This window comes from Ovis canadensis, chromosome 26, assembly GCF_042477335.2.
Source record: "Ovis canadensis isolate MfBH-ARS-UI-01 breed Bighorn chromosome 26, ARS-UI_OviCan_v2, whole genome shotgun sequence".
NCBI classification, from domain to species: Eukaryota; Metazoa; Chordata; class Mammalia; order Artiodactyla; family Bovidae; genus Ovis; species Ovis canadensis.
Window position 1 is genome coordinate 21,196,134 of NC_091270.1, and position 12,121 is coordinate 21,208,254.

The 12,121-nt window shown below is 37.7% G+C and overlaps 1 pseudogene; it reads left to right on the forward strand.

Annotated features, from left to right (window-relative positions):
• The first annotated feature begins 3,797 nt into the window (after positions 1-3,797).
• LOC138430797 (ubiquitin thioesterase OTUB1-like) overlaps positions 3,798-12,121 on the forward strand; it is a 64,900-nt pseudogene continuing 56,576 nt past the window's right edge.

Here is a 12,121-nt window from a genome sequence, read left to right on the forward strand (position 1 = left end):
TCAGAATAGCACTATGAATCTACTTGATATAATTAACATTTAGGGGAAACATATCCTCAAAACAGCAAAACACACGTGCTTCTCTTGCTCACCTGGAGCACTGACTGATATAGTCCACATTCTGAGTCATCATGCAAGTCTTAACAGGTATATTTTAAAAGAAGTCATACAAAAATATTTTCTCAGGTCATCATAAGATTAAACTAGAAATTAACAACAGAAAAATAGCTAGAAAATGCCAAAATACTGGGAGTTTAAACAACACACTTCTAATAGCCCATGGGTCAAAGAAGTCTCAGGAGACACTGGAATAGTTGAGTGACTCTTTGCAATCCCATGGACTGTAGTCTACCAGGCTTCTCTGTCCATAGGACTTTCCAGGCAAGAATACTGGAGTGGGTTGCCATTTCCTTCTCCAAGGGATCTTCCTGACCCAGGGATCAAACCCAGGTCTCCTGCACTGCAGGTAGATGCTTTATCCTCTGAGGCAACTAAAGAGACAGAAGTAAATAACACTGAAAAGACAAATTATCAGAATTTGTGAAATGCAGCAAAAGCAGGGGAGTACAGTTTACAGTACTGAACGCACATATTAGAAAAGAAGAAAGATCTTCAATATATAACCTAGGCTTCCATGTTGGAAAACTAGAAAAAGAAGAGAAACATAAGGCTAAAACATACCTAAGAAAAGAAAGAATAAAAATTAGAGCAGAAATCAATGAGATTGAAAACAGGAAAACAATAGAGAAAAAATCAATGAAACCAAAAAGCTGGTTCTTTGAAAAGATCAATAAAATTGATATAATTCTAGCCAAGTTAACCAAGAAAAACACCAGACAAGATGCAAGTTACTAATAATAGAAATGAAAAAGAAGTTCATCACTACTGATCCTGCGGTAATAATAGTGAAATAAAGGAATATTATAAACAACTCTATGCCCACAAAGCTGACAACATAGATGAAAGATACAAACTACCAAAATTTAAACAAGGAGATAATCTGAATCAGCCTATATCTATTGATGAAGTTTAATCAGTAATTAATAACCATTCCTACTAAAAGTATGGTATTCATATGATTTAACTGATGAATTCTTCCTAACATTTTAGGGGAAAATGGCATTAACTGTCCATGATCTCCTTAACCAATCTTAGAGAAAAATACAGATGCATGTCAACGTAACAAACAGAGAACTCATATATAAATAAACCTATGGAAATATTGTTCGTTGGCTTAATTTCTCTTTGACAAAGAAGCAAAGGCAATTCAATCAAAAAGAGAAGTGTTTTCAACCAGTGGCCCTGCAACAACTGGACATTTATAAGCAAAAGAATACAGATTGTACAGTTTTTGCACAAACTGACGCAAAACGGATCATAGGCCCAAATGTAAAACATAAAACTATGAGGCTTCTATAAGCAAACACAGGAGAAAATCCAAATCACCTTGGGTTTGGTGATGACTTTGTAAATAAACACCAAAAACACAATCCATGAAAGAAAACACTGATAAATTGAACTTCATTAAAGTTAAAATCTGTTGCTCTCTGAAAAGATAAGCCTTAGGTTGGGAGAAAAAATTTACAAAACATCTATTTAATGTAGGGTTTGTATATAAAATATGCAAAAAAAATTTTAAAACAAATAGAAGAAATGCAAATTATAACAATGGCATACAACCACAAACCATCTCTTAGAGAAGGGCATGGCAACCCACTCCAGTATTCTTGCCTGGAGAATCCCATGGACAGACGAGCCTGGCGAGCTACAGTCAGGGTCACAAAGAGTTGGACACGACTGGGCGACTAACACACCTATCAGCATGTCTCACATCCAAAAAGTTAAGGGTCTCTTAACTGGATGGTAAGGATGTGAAGCAACAGGAACTCTCACTCACTGCTAGTGATGCAAAATGGTACAGCCACTTTGGAAGACAGTTTAGTGGTTTCTTACAAAACCAAACACGTCCTTACCACCCATTCCAGCAGTCAAACTCTTAAGCATTTACTTGACAGATGTGAAAAGGAATATCCACACAAAAACATGTTACAGATGTTTGCAGCAATGTGAGCCACAATTATTAAATACGAAACAAGACATCCTTCAATTCGTGAATGAACAAAGAAATCGCTGCGCACTCACATAACACAGCACTACTCTGTAATAAAAAATGGGTGAGCAAGCAATGACATGACATGTGTGACATCTTAAATCATATGGCTTATCAAAATCAGACAATCTGAAAAGGGTACTTTACTGTGTGACTCCACTTATATGACATTCTGGAAAAGGTGAAGGTATAGAAAGAGGACTGGCAGTGGTTTCCACAGGAGTAGCAGAGGTGGGGAAGGCTGAATAGATGAAGCCAGGAACTATTTCAGGGCCGTAAAACTGTTTCACATGATGCTGTCACTGAGAATAGATGACATTATGCAGTTGTCAAAACCCATATATCTTTATAACCAAACATTATCTTAATGAATGCAAATTTTAAAACCATCAGGAGATAAGAGAATCCTGGGGAGGACTGCAGAACGTGAAAAGACACTCTAACTACACCATACACGTACGAACACCTGCAGGAAAGGAAAAGAAGATGTTCACCTACATTAACTCTGGGAAGGAGTACAGTACGTAAAACCAAAAGTAAAGGCATGGGACATAAACAGCATGTTATAGTCACTAATATTGTACCCCACGTGGTTACAGCTAACAGTTCTCATGTTGCTATACATGTATACTGAAATTGATTAATCAATTAAATGGATGGCAGAAAATGGGAGGCAGGCTCCTCACTTTTAGAGTGGGAGCTTACAGGTAAACAAGGAAATACGGTTACAACAATGCAGGTGGTGGTGTATTAGAGTTGGAGAAATCTGTGAATTCGTGCGGTGCTTAATAGGGATACAGATAGTTACACAGAGAAATATTGATAAATGAATAAACAAATATATGTATACACATATATATTAATAGGCACATATATGTTTCTAAGTTGAAAGTGATAGTGAGTCACTCACTCAGTCGTGTCCGACTCTTTGCGGCCGCGTGGAATGTAGCCCACGAGGCTCCTCTGTCCGTGGGGTTTTCCAGGCAAGAGTACTGGAGTGGGCTGCCACTTCCTTCTCTAAGTTGAGGGGACCTAAAATCTATGACACCCCAGAAGTAATGAGCACACCCAGTCCCCAGGCTTTGTTTACTAACACCTACTCTGATCAAGTGAACCAGGGTTCCTTGGATAATTGACTGATTCACAGACGGGTGCAGGAAATACACACGGTGAATCTTGAGACTGTTTAGTGCTAGAAAGCAAAGGAGTACCAGCTTACATACCCAGTGAAGAGGCACAGGATTCAACTGCAAGAATTCCCGACAACCAGAGATGGAATGATTTGAGAAACGAACAAATAAATAAAACACAGTGGTACAACTATAACCAATAGTGTAAAATATATCAATTCACCAAGGAGTCTGTATTTGCATAAACAAATGAACTAATTAATTAAAATAGAGAAGAGACAAATCTCTCATGCAGTACAATTTCAAATAATTTGTATTTGAAATATAAATTATACTCTGCAATTAAGAAGATGACCATAACTCCTTAGGTTGTGTGTCGTAACTTCGTCCCAGGAATGTGGGACAGAAGAAGTCGGTGGAGGAGGAGGAGGAACTTTACAGCAGAGAAACCTTCCAAGCGCTGCCTCAGGCAGTGACCAAGTTCAACATCTACAGCGAGGATTCAGGCTGACAGTTTACCCCCTGATACAACAAGATGAAAAGGGCACGTTACCTCCATGACCTTCCTCCCAAATATCCACAACCCCAGTCACGTGATGAAAAAAGCGCCAGACAAGTCTCAGATGATGGAGCGCCTCATCATCATTAGAACTGGTTCTCAAATGGGCAAGGGCCCCCAAAGCAAAGCAAGTCTGAGAAACTGCCTCAGACAAGAGGTGTCTCAGTGGGGGCAGGACAAGCATATTCCCTATTTTCATGGGGTCCTGGGACAGAAGGAGTACATTAGACAAAAACTGAACAAGGTGCAATAAAATACAGGCATTAGTTAGTAACACTGCATCATTACTGGCTCACTGACTGGAGCAAATGATTGATTAGAACCAATCATTGATTTGAAGCAATGGAAGGTATTAGAGGGGAAACTGGGCGATGGGTACATGGGAACTCTGTGTGCCGCGGGATTTTCCTATAAATCTAAAACTGTTCCAAAATAAAATGCTTATTTAATGACATAATCCCAAGTGATTTTTTCTATCAAAAACACCAATACCAACTGGTAAACAGTAAACACTTCTCAGCCTTTGCTTCTCAGCTTTTGGCTAAAATCTAGTGTGGCATGGGGGCTTCCCCCGTGGCGCTAGGAGACTTGGGTTTAATCCCTGGGTCTGGAAGATCCCCTGGAGGAGGAAACGGCAACCCACTCCAGGATTCTTGCCTGGAGAATCCCATGGACAGAGGAGCCTGGGGGGCGACAGTCCATAGAATCACAAAGAGTCAGACACGACTGCATGACTAACACATAAGAATTGTATTGGTCTGCGACAAGTGAATTTCACACACACACACACACACACACACACACACACACACACACACACACACACACACACACACACACACACACAGTTATCTCAGTAACTGGTGTGTTGTTCAGCTGACCAGGGCATGAATCATGTTATTCTCTCACCTGGAAAATCACAGTGACATCTGATCCTGCCAAAATCCTCTGGTCTTCTATCTTCCAAAGTACACACAGTCAAAGACATCTACAGCCCCTCTCCTTTAGCTTTCCCTCTAATGGGTTCCTCAATACTCTGCAAGGGCACTCCGGCCCAAGCTGTGATAAACCCCTCAAAGAGTGTGAAAGTGTTAGTTGCTTAGTTGTATCTGACACTTTTTAACCCCATGGACTGGAGTCTACCAGACTCCTTTGTCTGTGGAATTCTCAGGCATGAATAGTGGAGTGAGATGCCATTCCCTTCTCCAGGGGATCTTCCCAACCCAGGGATCGAACCTGGGAGTCCTATTGTGCATACAAATAATTTATCCTCTGGGCCATCAGGAAAGCTTATTACTCCTATTACTGAGATCAAACGACTGAACATTTAACAGCTTTAATCTCCTGGAGTGGATTGAATTCATCTTCAAGAAATATTCTGGAAAAGACAAAGCTAAAAGAGAAAGAAAAAAATAATTGGCTGACCTCTTGTGCTCACGTGGGTAACTCCCAGAGACTATGGGGGACGGATACCTTGACATTCTCGCTTCTGACTCAGTTTTAGCAACTGGCTCTCCTGAGCTGTCACAGGAGGAAACAAAGCACCCTCTTTCTGGTAAGTTTCCGTGAGTCACTGAATGGAACGCGCAACTGACTTACACTCTGCGCATCACCTCTTCTAGCCACAAGGACACCGCGCAGCCCCTTGGCAGCCACCCACAGGTGTCTGCTCATGTTATGGCTTCTGACCAGAACACAGCGACTTAGCCTGTTCACCTGACAGACACCTCATGCCTTAAGTCTCAGCTGAACCAAGATTTCCTTGAATTAAAGCTTTCCCCGACCTCCTCCTTAGCCAAGTGGAAATGCTCACTTTTTGGCCTACTACAATTAATTTCAGGAATATGTTTGACGATCTTCCCTACTAGGCTAAAAGCATATAAAGATCAAGGGATGTTGTCTAATATAAGACAGACCAGAAACACTAGAAAGTGCACTGGCTTAACTAATGAAGGAAGGAAATCCAGGACGGATGTGTATACGCATGTGCTGCAGCTCTTTGCGGTTTGTTTTCTCCCTATTCAAATATTATTGATAACACATTATCCATTAATTCCTTTCAACAGCAGAAAACAAAATGAAGGGATTGCTACTTGAGCCCCCATATTAAATTTACCTAGTATTTACCCTTGTTAACCGCACACACACAGACACACACATGCACACAAGCTTATGCTGAACTACCAATAAACAAAATGGACGTGCACTTGCCCTTACTTGTTGAGAAAAAAATGCCAATATCTGAGAGAGGGTGGCATGCAATCAAACCTGTCTTCTTGGGTCCAAAACAATTCTATCTACTTGCTAATCCATCCATCACAGGGAGGAAAAAATTCTGTCATATTTAATCTGTACATCCTCTAAATATAGACATGTGATTTTGAGTAATGCATCTATCTCAGTAAACTGCCATTAGAACCAATAACATGAACGTCTTATGGAGTTTATTAAATGTGATGCTTTGCACGCTTCAGGTCCCAGGCTCACAAAGCTTCAAGAACACTAACTCCTAAATCAAGTAAAAAGGAAGATATTTTCAGCAACTGTCTCATTTATTTTATAATATCTGTTTCAAAAAGAAGCAAGTCCCAACTTAGAAGAATTTGAAGTTAGATTTTTTTACATTGTGATTTGATCTGTTTGTTCAAAATGTTACTACTGTCTAGCATTTTAAAATAAATATTTTATACAGTATACCTATCATATTCCACCTTAATTAAAAATAAAAATTACAATCGACCAAAAGCAATTTCCACAGAAATTGTTACAATTTTAAAAAATACCAATTATTTAAAAAGTCATTGACTCCTAATATTAATACCATTTCTTCACTTAAGCAGATTCTGAAATCTGAAAGACTTTCTGAAACTATGTGAAAATAGGAATAAAGTTGGGATTTAATTAACCTTGATGTCATTTTCACTGTTTTAAAAGGATATCTTTCGTGAAAATTTAGATATTATTAAGCTATCTTATCAGTCTCTAGAATGATTAACTTTGAATGATCTCTACCTTTGGTTCTGTTAAATAATCAAAATATAATGAGGTATGACAGATATTTTTAAATTCCTGTAATTTTAATACATGGCTCATCAAATCTGACAACACCACGGTTTGGCAAGAGACACACCTTCCCATTGTGATGTGTTATTATTGAGAATTGTTTAATATTTTGTCCAATGCATTATAACATGTAACACTGACATAGCAATAACAACACCGAAGAGTTACGTAAGGTCCTCAGAAACCAACTGCAAAAGGGACAGGCGATCTCAGTGCAGACGCCGCTTTGGCCTGAGAGGGCCTGACAAAGCGACAGTGACTTCCCAGAAGCAGAAGCGAGCACGCCAGGAGCCAGCAGAGCCCGCGAGGGTGGGATTCACAAATGCCTCTGGCGGGATGCCAACCTGGCACCTCCTAGGGGTGGCTCAGTTGCAAACCCAAAGAAAGTTCCCACAACAAAAATCCTCTTCCAGCAGAGAAGCAAGAACGGCAGTGAAGCAACTTACTTCAGAAACAATTGCATCTATCGTTTTGAATGTGAGTTTTAGGTCTTAAGCAGCTAACCATGTCTCACGTGCGAGAATTCAGAATAACTGCACAAGCACACTCGGCCTGTATGGACTGCTTTCAAGCCAGAATATCCAAGTATGCTGAGTTCAATAAAGACTAAAACAATACGGCTGACATCTACAAACAAATAAATGCATAACTCTTAAAAAACAATCTATTTTCTTAAAGTATAAAGAACCATTTTTTAAAAGTAACTAAAAAAAAAAACTCTACACTGATAATATAGTGATTAGTGAAAAGTGTCGTTATCAAAAAAGTTTAGTACAGTAATCCCTTTAAAGCCCCTAAAGTATAGAAATTCCTTTAAAAACGTCAGTGTGCTTGTTTGTGGGGGTCTATCTGCGGTAATTCTGTAAGAAAGTGCATCATATGTGTTCATAGTTATTGCCGCTGGCTGGTGAAATTAATATTGAATTTGTTTTCTTGTTTTTGCTTAGCTGTATCTTGATTGTTTCTATTTATGAAGTACTATGTATATAATTATACTTTAAACAAGTTAAACCACAGAAAATACTATATAAAATTTTTTAAATAAATAAGGACTGTTTTTAACAGACTGTATGTTTGCATTATTTTTGCATTTAAGTAACTGAGTTACTTTAAAGATCTCTAGCATATTAAAATTACTTTTTGATATTTAAAGTTTAAATTATGTAAGATTTCTCTGGGGATGACGGATTGAGATAGATTTTTTAAGTGGATACTGTCTTTATAATAATCAAAGATTTACACTTTAAGAGCTAATTGTTTTTGCTACAAATTTGAATGGAAATCTGTCCCAACACAATAGTACCTGTCCATTGCAAACCCAAATTATACAAACGTGATTCTTTATCCTCATTACAGGCATTATTCCTCTGTATTATAATTCAGTGATACCCCAAAGTCAAGCAAGGAGAGTGTATGAGGCATTTGTAATGTGACTACAGTCTAACAGTTTCTAAGTAAAATAAAGACTGCCATCCGGCCAGTAACAGGGACAAAGTCAGTGCCTTTCACAGACCTCTGTGAGCTGCTCCCCGTATCTTGGACTTCCTTATAGTGTCTGTGTCCCAGAGATACGTGCACTAGCTCTTGGAAAGTGTGCATGGCCAAAAGATTTGAGAATAATTTATGCTGACATGATATCACACAACTGTCACAAGAACTGCCAGAAATGATGCAGACACACACATATCTAACTCACACAGACACAGAGAGGAAAATTATCCCTTCTCTCCATACATTGAGAAAAAGGGAATTTTCACATCCAGTCCTCAAAATAGAGCATCCAATTATCCCCTTTCCTAAAGAGAGACATAGCTACTCAAAGTCCAGGATTTCTATTCTAATCTTCTCCAGAGCCCCACCATTTTGCAACACAAAAGACTTCACGGCTGTCAATGCTAGGAGAGAAGGGAAGCCCCTTACCTTGACTTAAAGGTGATTTATCAACCAAGAAAATAAAGGTGACTACCTGTGTGTGTAGCATCAAGACCACCCACAGTCTCTAATTACTTATCTCCTACTAAAATCTAGCCAGCCCAAGCAATGCTGAACTTTAGGATTAAACAACATGAAATCTATAAGGATGCTTAAAGTAGCTTGTCAATTAGTGATTTTTTTTTCTACCTCTCCAGTAGTAATGTACGGATGTGAGAGCTGGACTGTAAAGAAGTCTTGAGCACCAAAGAATCGATGCTTTCAACCTATGCTGCTGGAGAAGATTCTTTGAGAGTCCCTTGGATTGCAAGGAGATCAAACCAGTCAATCCTAAGGAAATCAAGCACGAATACTCATTGGAAGGACTGATGATGAAGTTGAAGCTCCAATACTCTGGCCAGTTGATGCGAAGAGCCAACTCACTGGAAAAGTCCCTGATATTGGGGAAAATTGAGAACAAAAGGAGAAGGGGCAACAGAGGATGAGATGGTTAGATAGCATCATCGACTCAACAGATGAGTCTGAGCAGACTCCGAGAGATAGTGAAGGACAGAGGAGCCTGGCAAGCTGCAGTCCGTGGGGTTGCAAAGAGTAGGACACGGCTTAGCAACTGACAACAGCAACACAGTAATAAAGGGAAAAAATCCAAAGGATAAAGTCGAATATAAAGGACTCTTGGCACTGGTACTGGCCAAATATTTAATACAATTTTGTGAATTAACCAAATAAATAGATTGGAGTGTTGAAGGTCAGTTTCTCTTCCTTCTGTAGATATAAGCATGGCTGAACAGACAGAAAGGCAGGTAGGACTGGAAGAAACAATAAATTCTATGGATACATTAGCTATCATGCCCTTGAAAACTTTAGAGGTGGGTACATTCCAAAGAGTGATTTTGAATATTAATTATAACCTTTATTAAAATTTTTAAATTGCATTAATTTTATTCTTACTTCATCAACTGATGTGTAATAGTAGAGTTGCATTTAAGTAAAGCATTTTCTAAATTTATTGAGGAAGGACAAGCTACAGATCTCATTACCTTATTATACTCGTCTTTCCACAATCAAAACATCAACTCCACGAAGCCTGCAATTCACCCTGACATAGATACGAAAGAAATGTCTTCAAAATGCTTAGCATAAGCCTCTCTAAATCCTTCTTAATTAACGTCTGATTTCTATCCTGAGCCCCCAAATTATTAAATTACTTAAATAAAAGATAATACGACTTTTTGAGGATTAAAGCTGTTCTTTGTATTCTTGCCCTAGTTACTAGCCTTCAAGATCATCAATTTACGATTCTGTCTTGAGAGGAAATGCTGTTAAGTCCACAAACAGAGGGTGAACATAGATTCTGGTTGGTCAGAGGCAGTCTCATCTTTTCTTTGGGATTTTGGTGTGGGCTTCATCTAGTACATCCTCTTCCTTTCAAAATGACCTGATTAGAATGATAAACCACATGGCCACTTTAACATATATGGTAGGGTTCCTAGGTGAAATCTGGCAAAAGTTTATTGGTCACGGAGATTAGTCATGGAGTTACAGTTCTTCCTAATTTAGGGACAAATGGTGTGACAACAAAATCGTGGGCCTTAGTAATAGATTTAAATCTTACAAGACAAGCTGGTTCACGTCACTACGTGACCACCCTATTTCCCAGTTTCCTTATATAGTAAGAGAATAGGTTGATCTAAAAACACCCCAAAGGAGCTTGCACATTTCATATGGAATGATTCTAGAGACCCTTTCAAGATAAGTGTAGCCTGGGAACATCTTGGGCAAAATACTAATTATACTGAGCTTTTTCTCCTTGAAAATAAACTTCTAGGATAATTTCAGAAATATTACTAATTTGTATTTTATTCTCTTCATATGTTGCTTCAGAGAAAGGGACACTTGCTCTATTAGAAGGTAGCCTAATAAAACCAGGCTTCTCTGATGATTACCTGAGGCAGGAGGGGAACTTAGCTCAGAACAATTACCCATTTTAAATGGGCCTAACTCAATCTTTCTGTATCTCAGATTTCTAATTTGACACAAAATGCTATCTAAATTGCTTAACAAAAATTTTAACTACAAAAAATTTCCTTTCATTAGTATTTTTCCTACCAAAATTCAAAATCTCAAACTGATCAAAACCTACTTTTCCAAACTTTTAAATGCATCTTCTACCAAGCCAAATTCCATATAGATGTGCAAAGGTGATCAAGACCACATTAGTCTTTAAGGGATGTTGGGTGAGCGATATCGTAATATTAGCAACTCGCAAATACTTTTTATAAATATTAATATAAATTATGCAATTTCTATTGTAATAGACAAAATAGAAATTATGTTTCTCTTGAAAACTATAGACCTACTAAAATTTCCAAGGACTTTGATATAATACTACTTAAAAGAAGTACTGGACTTATAAAGACTTAAAAGTAAGAACAGAAACCATAAAATTCCTAGAAGGGAACACAGATGTAAGACTCTTCAACATAAATCATAGCAACATTTTTTGTATTTGTCTCCTATGGCAAAAAATAAATTAAGCAAAAATTTTAACTAGGATGTAATTAAATTTAAATGCTCTTACACAACAAAGGACACCCCTGACAAAGCGAAACAATACTTACTGAATGGCAGAAAATATCTGCACATGATGCGACCCATACATACACTCTATTTGTAAACTGCTGTGTATCCAGAAAGTTTTTATCTAATTCCTTCCAGTTTTTTAAGAACTTATCTCTTAATATTTTGCTATTTATATTTAATTGCAAAATCAGATAATCATGTTCCCTGCAAATTATTGAATTTGTCTCTTTGTTCTCTTTTTTCATTTTTCTACTCTGTAATTCATGTCCATGTCTTATTACTTTGCCTAGAACTTCTGGTTCTATGTTGAACATTCTTTCCTTGTGCTTGGTGTTGAAAATATTCTTGAAAAATTTTTGGAAATATGGAGTCTAAAATGATTGTACTACACAGGCCCCTTGCTATAGGATACTTTTGTGGTCTCTGTAACATTAATGAAACTGCTTTTCATTTTCAATTTCTGAGAACCTTTATCATGGATAACAAATCAAATACTTTTTCAGCAGGCATTGAGAGGGCTGTCATTCCCTAATTCAACTGATGTGGTAAATTACATTGTAGTATTTTTTGATGTATTTTGATGTAATTTTTCAAGGTACCTATTCATAATCTTGATATTTTCTATTAAAAAAATTTTTCTATCAGTTTTAAGTTTATTGTCACAGGTAACTCTGCTTTTCTTTAACACTCTGAAATTCCATAAGAAAGAAGAATAAGGTCTAACAATATAACACAAGAATCTCA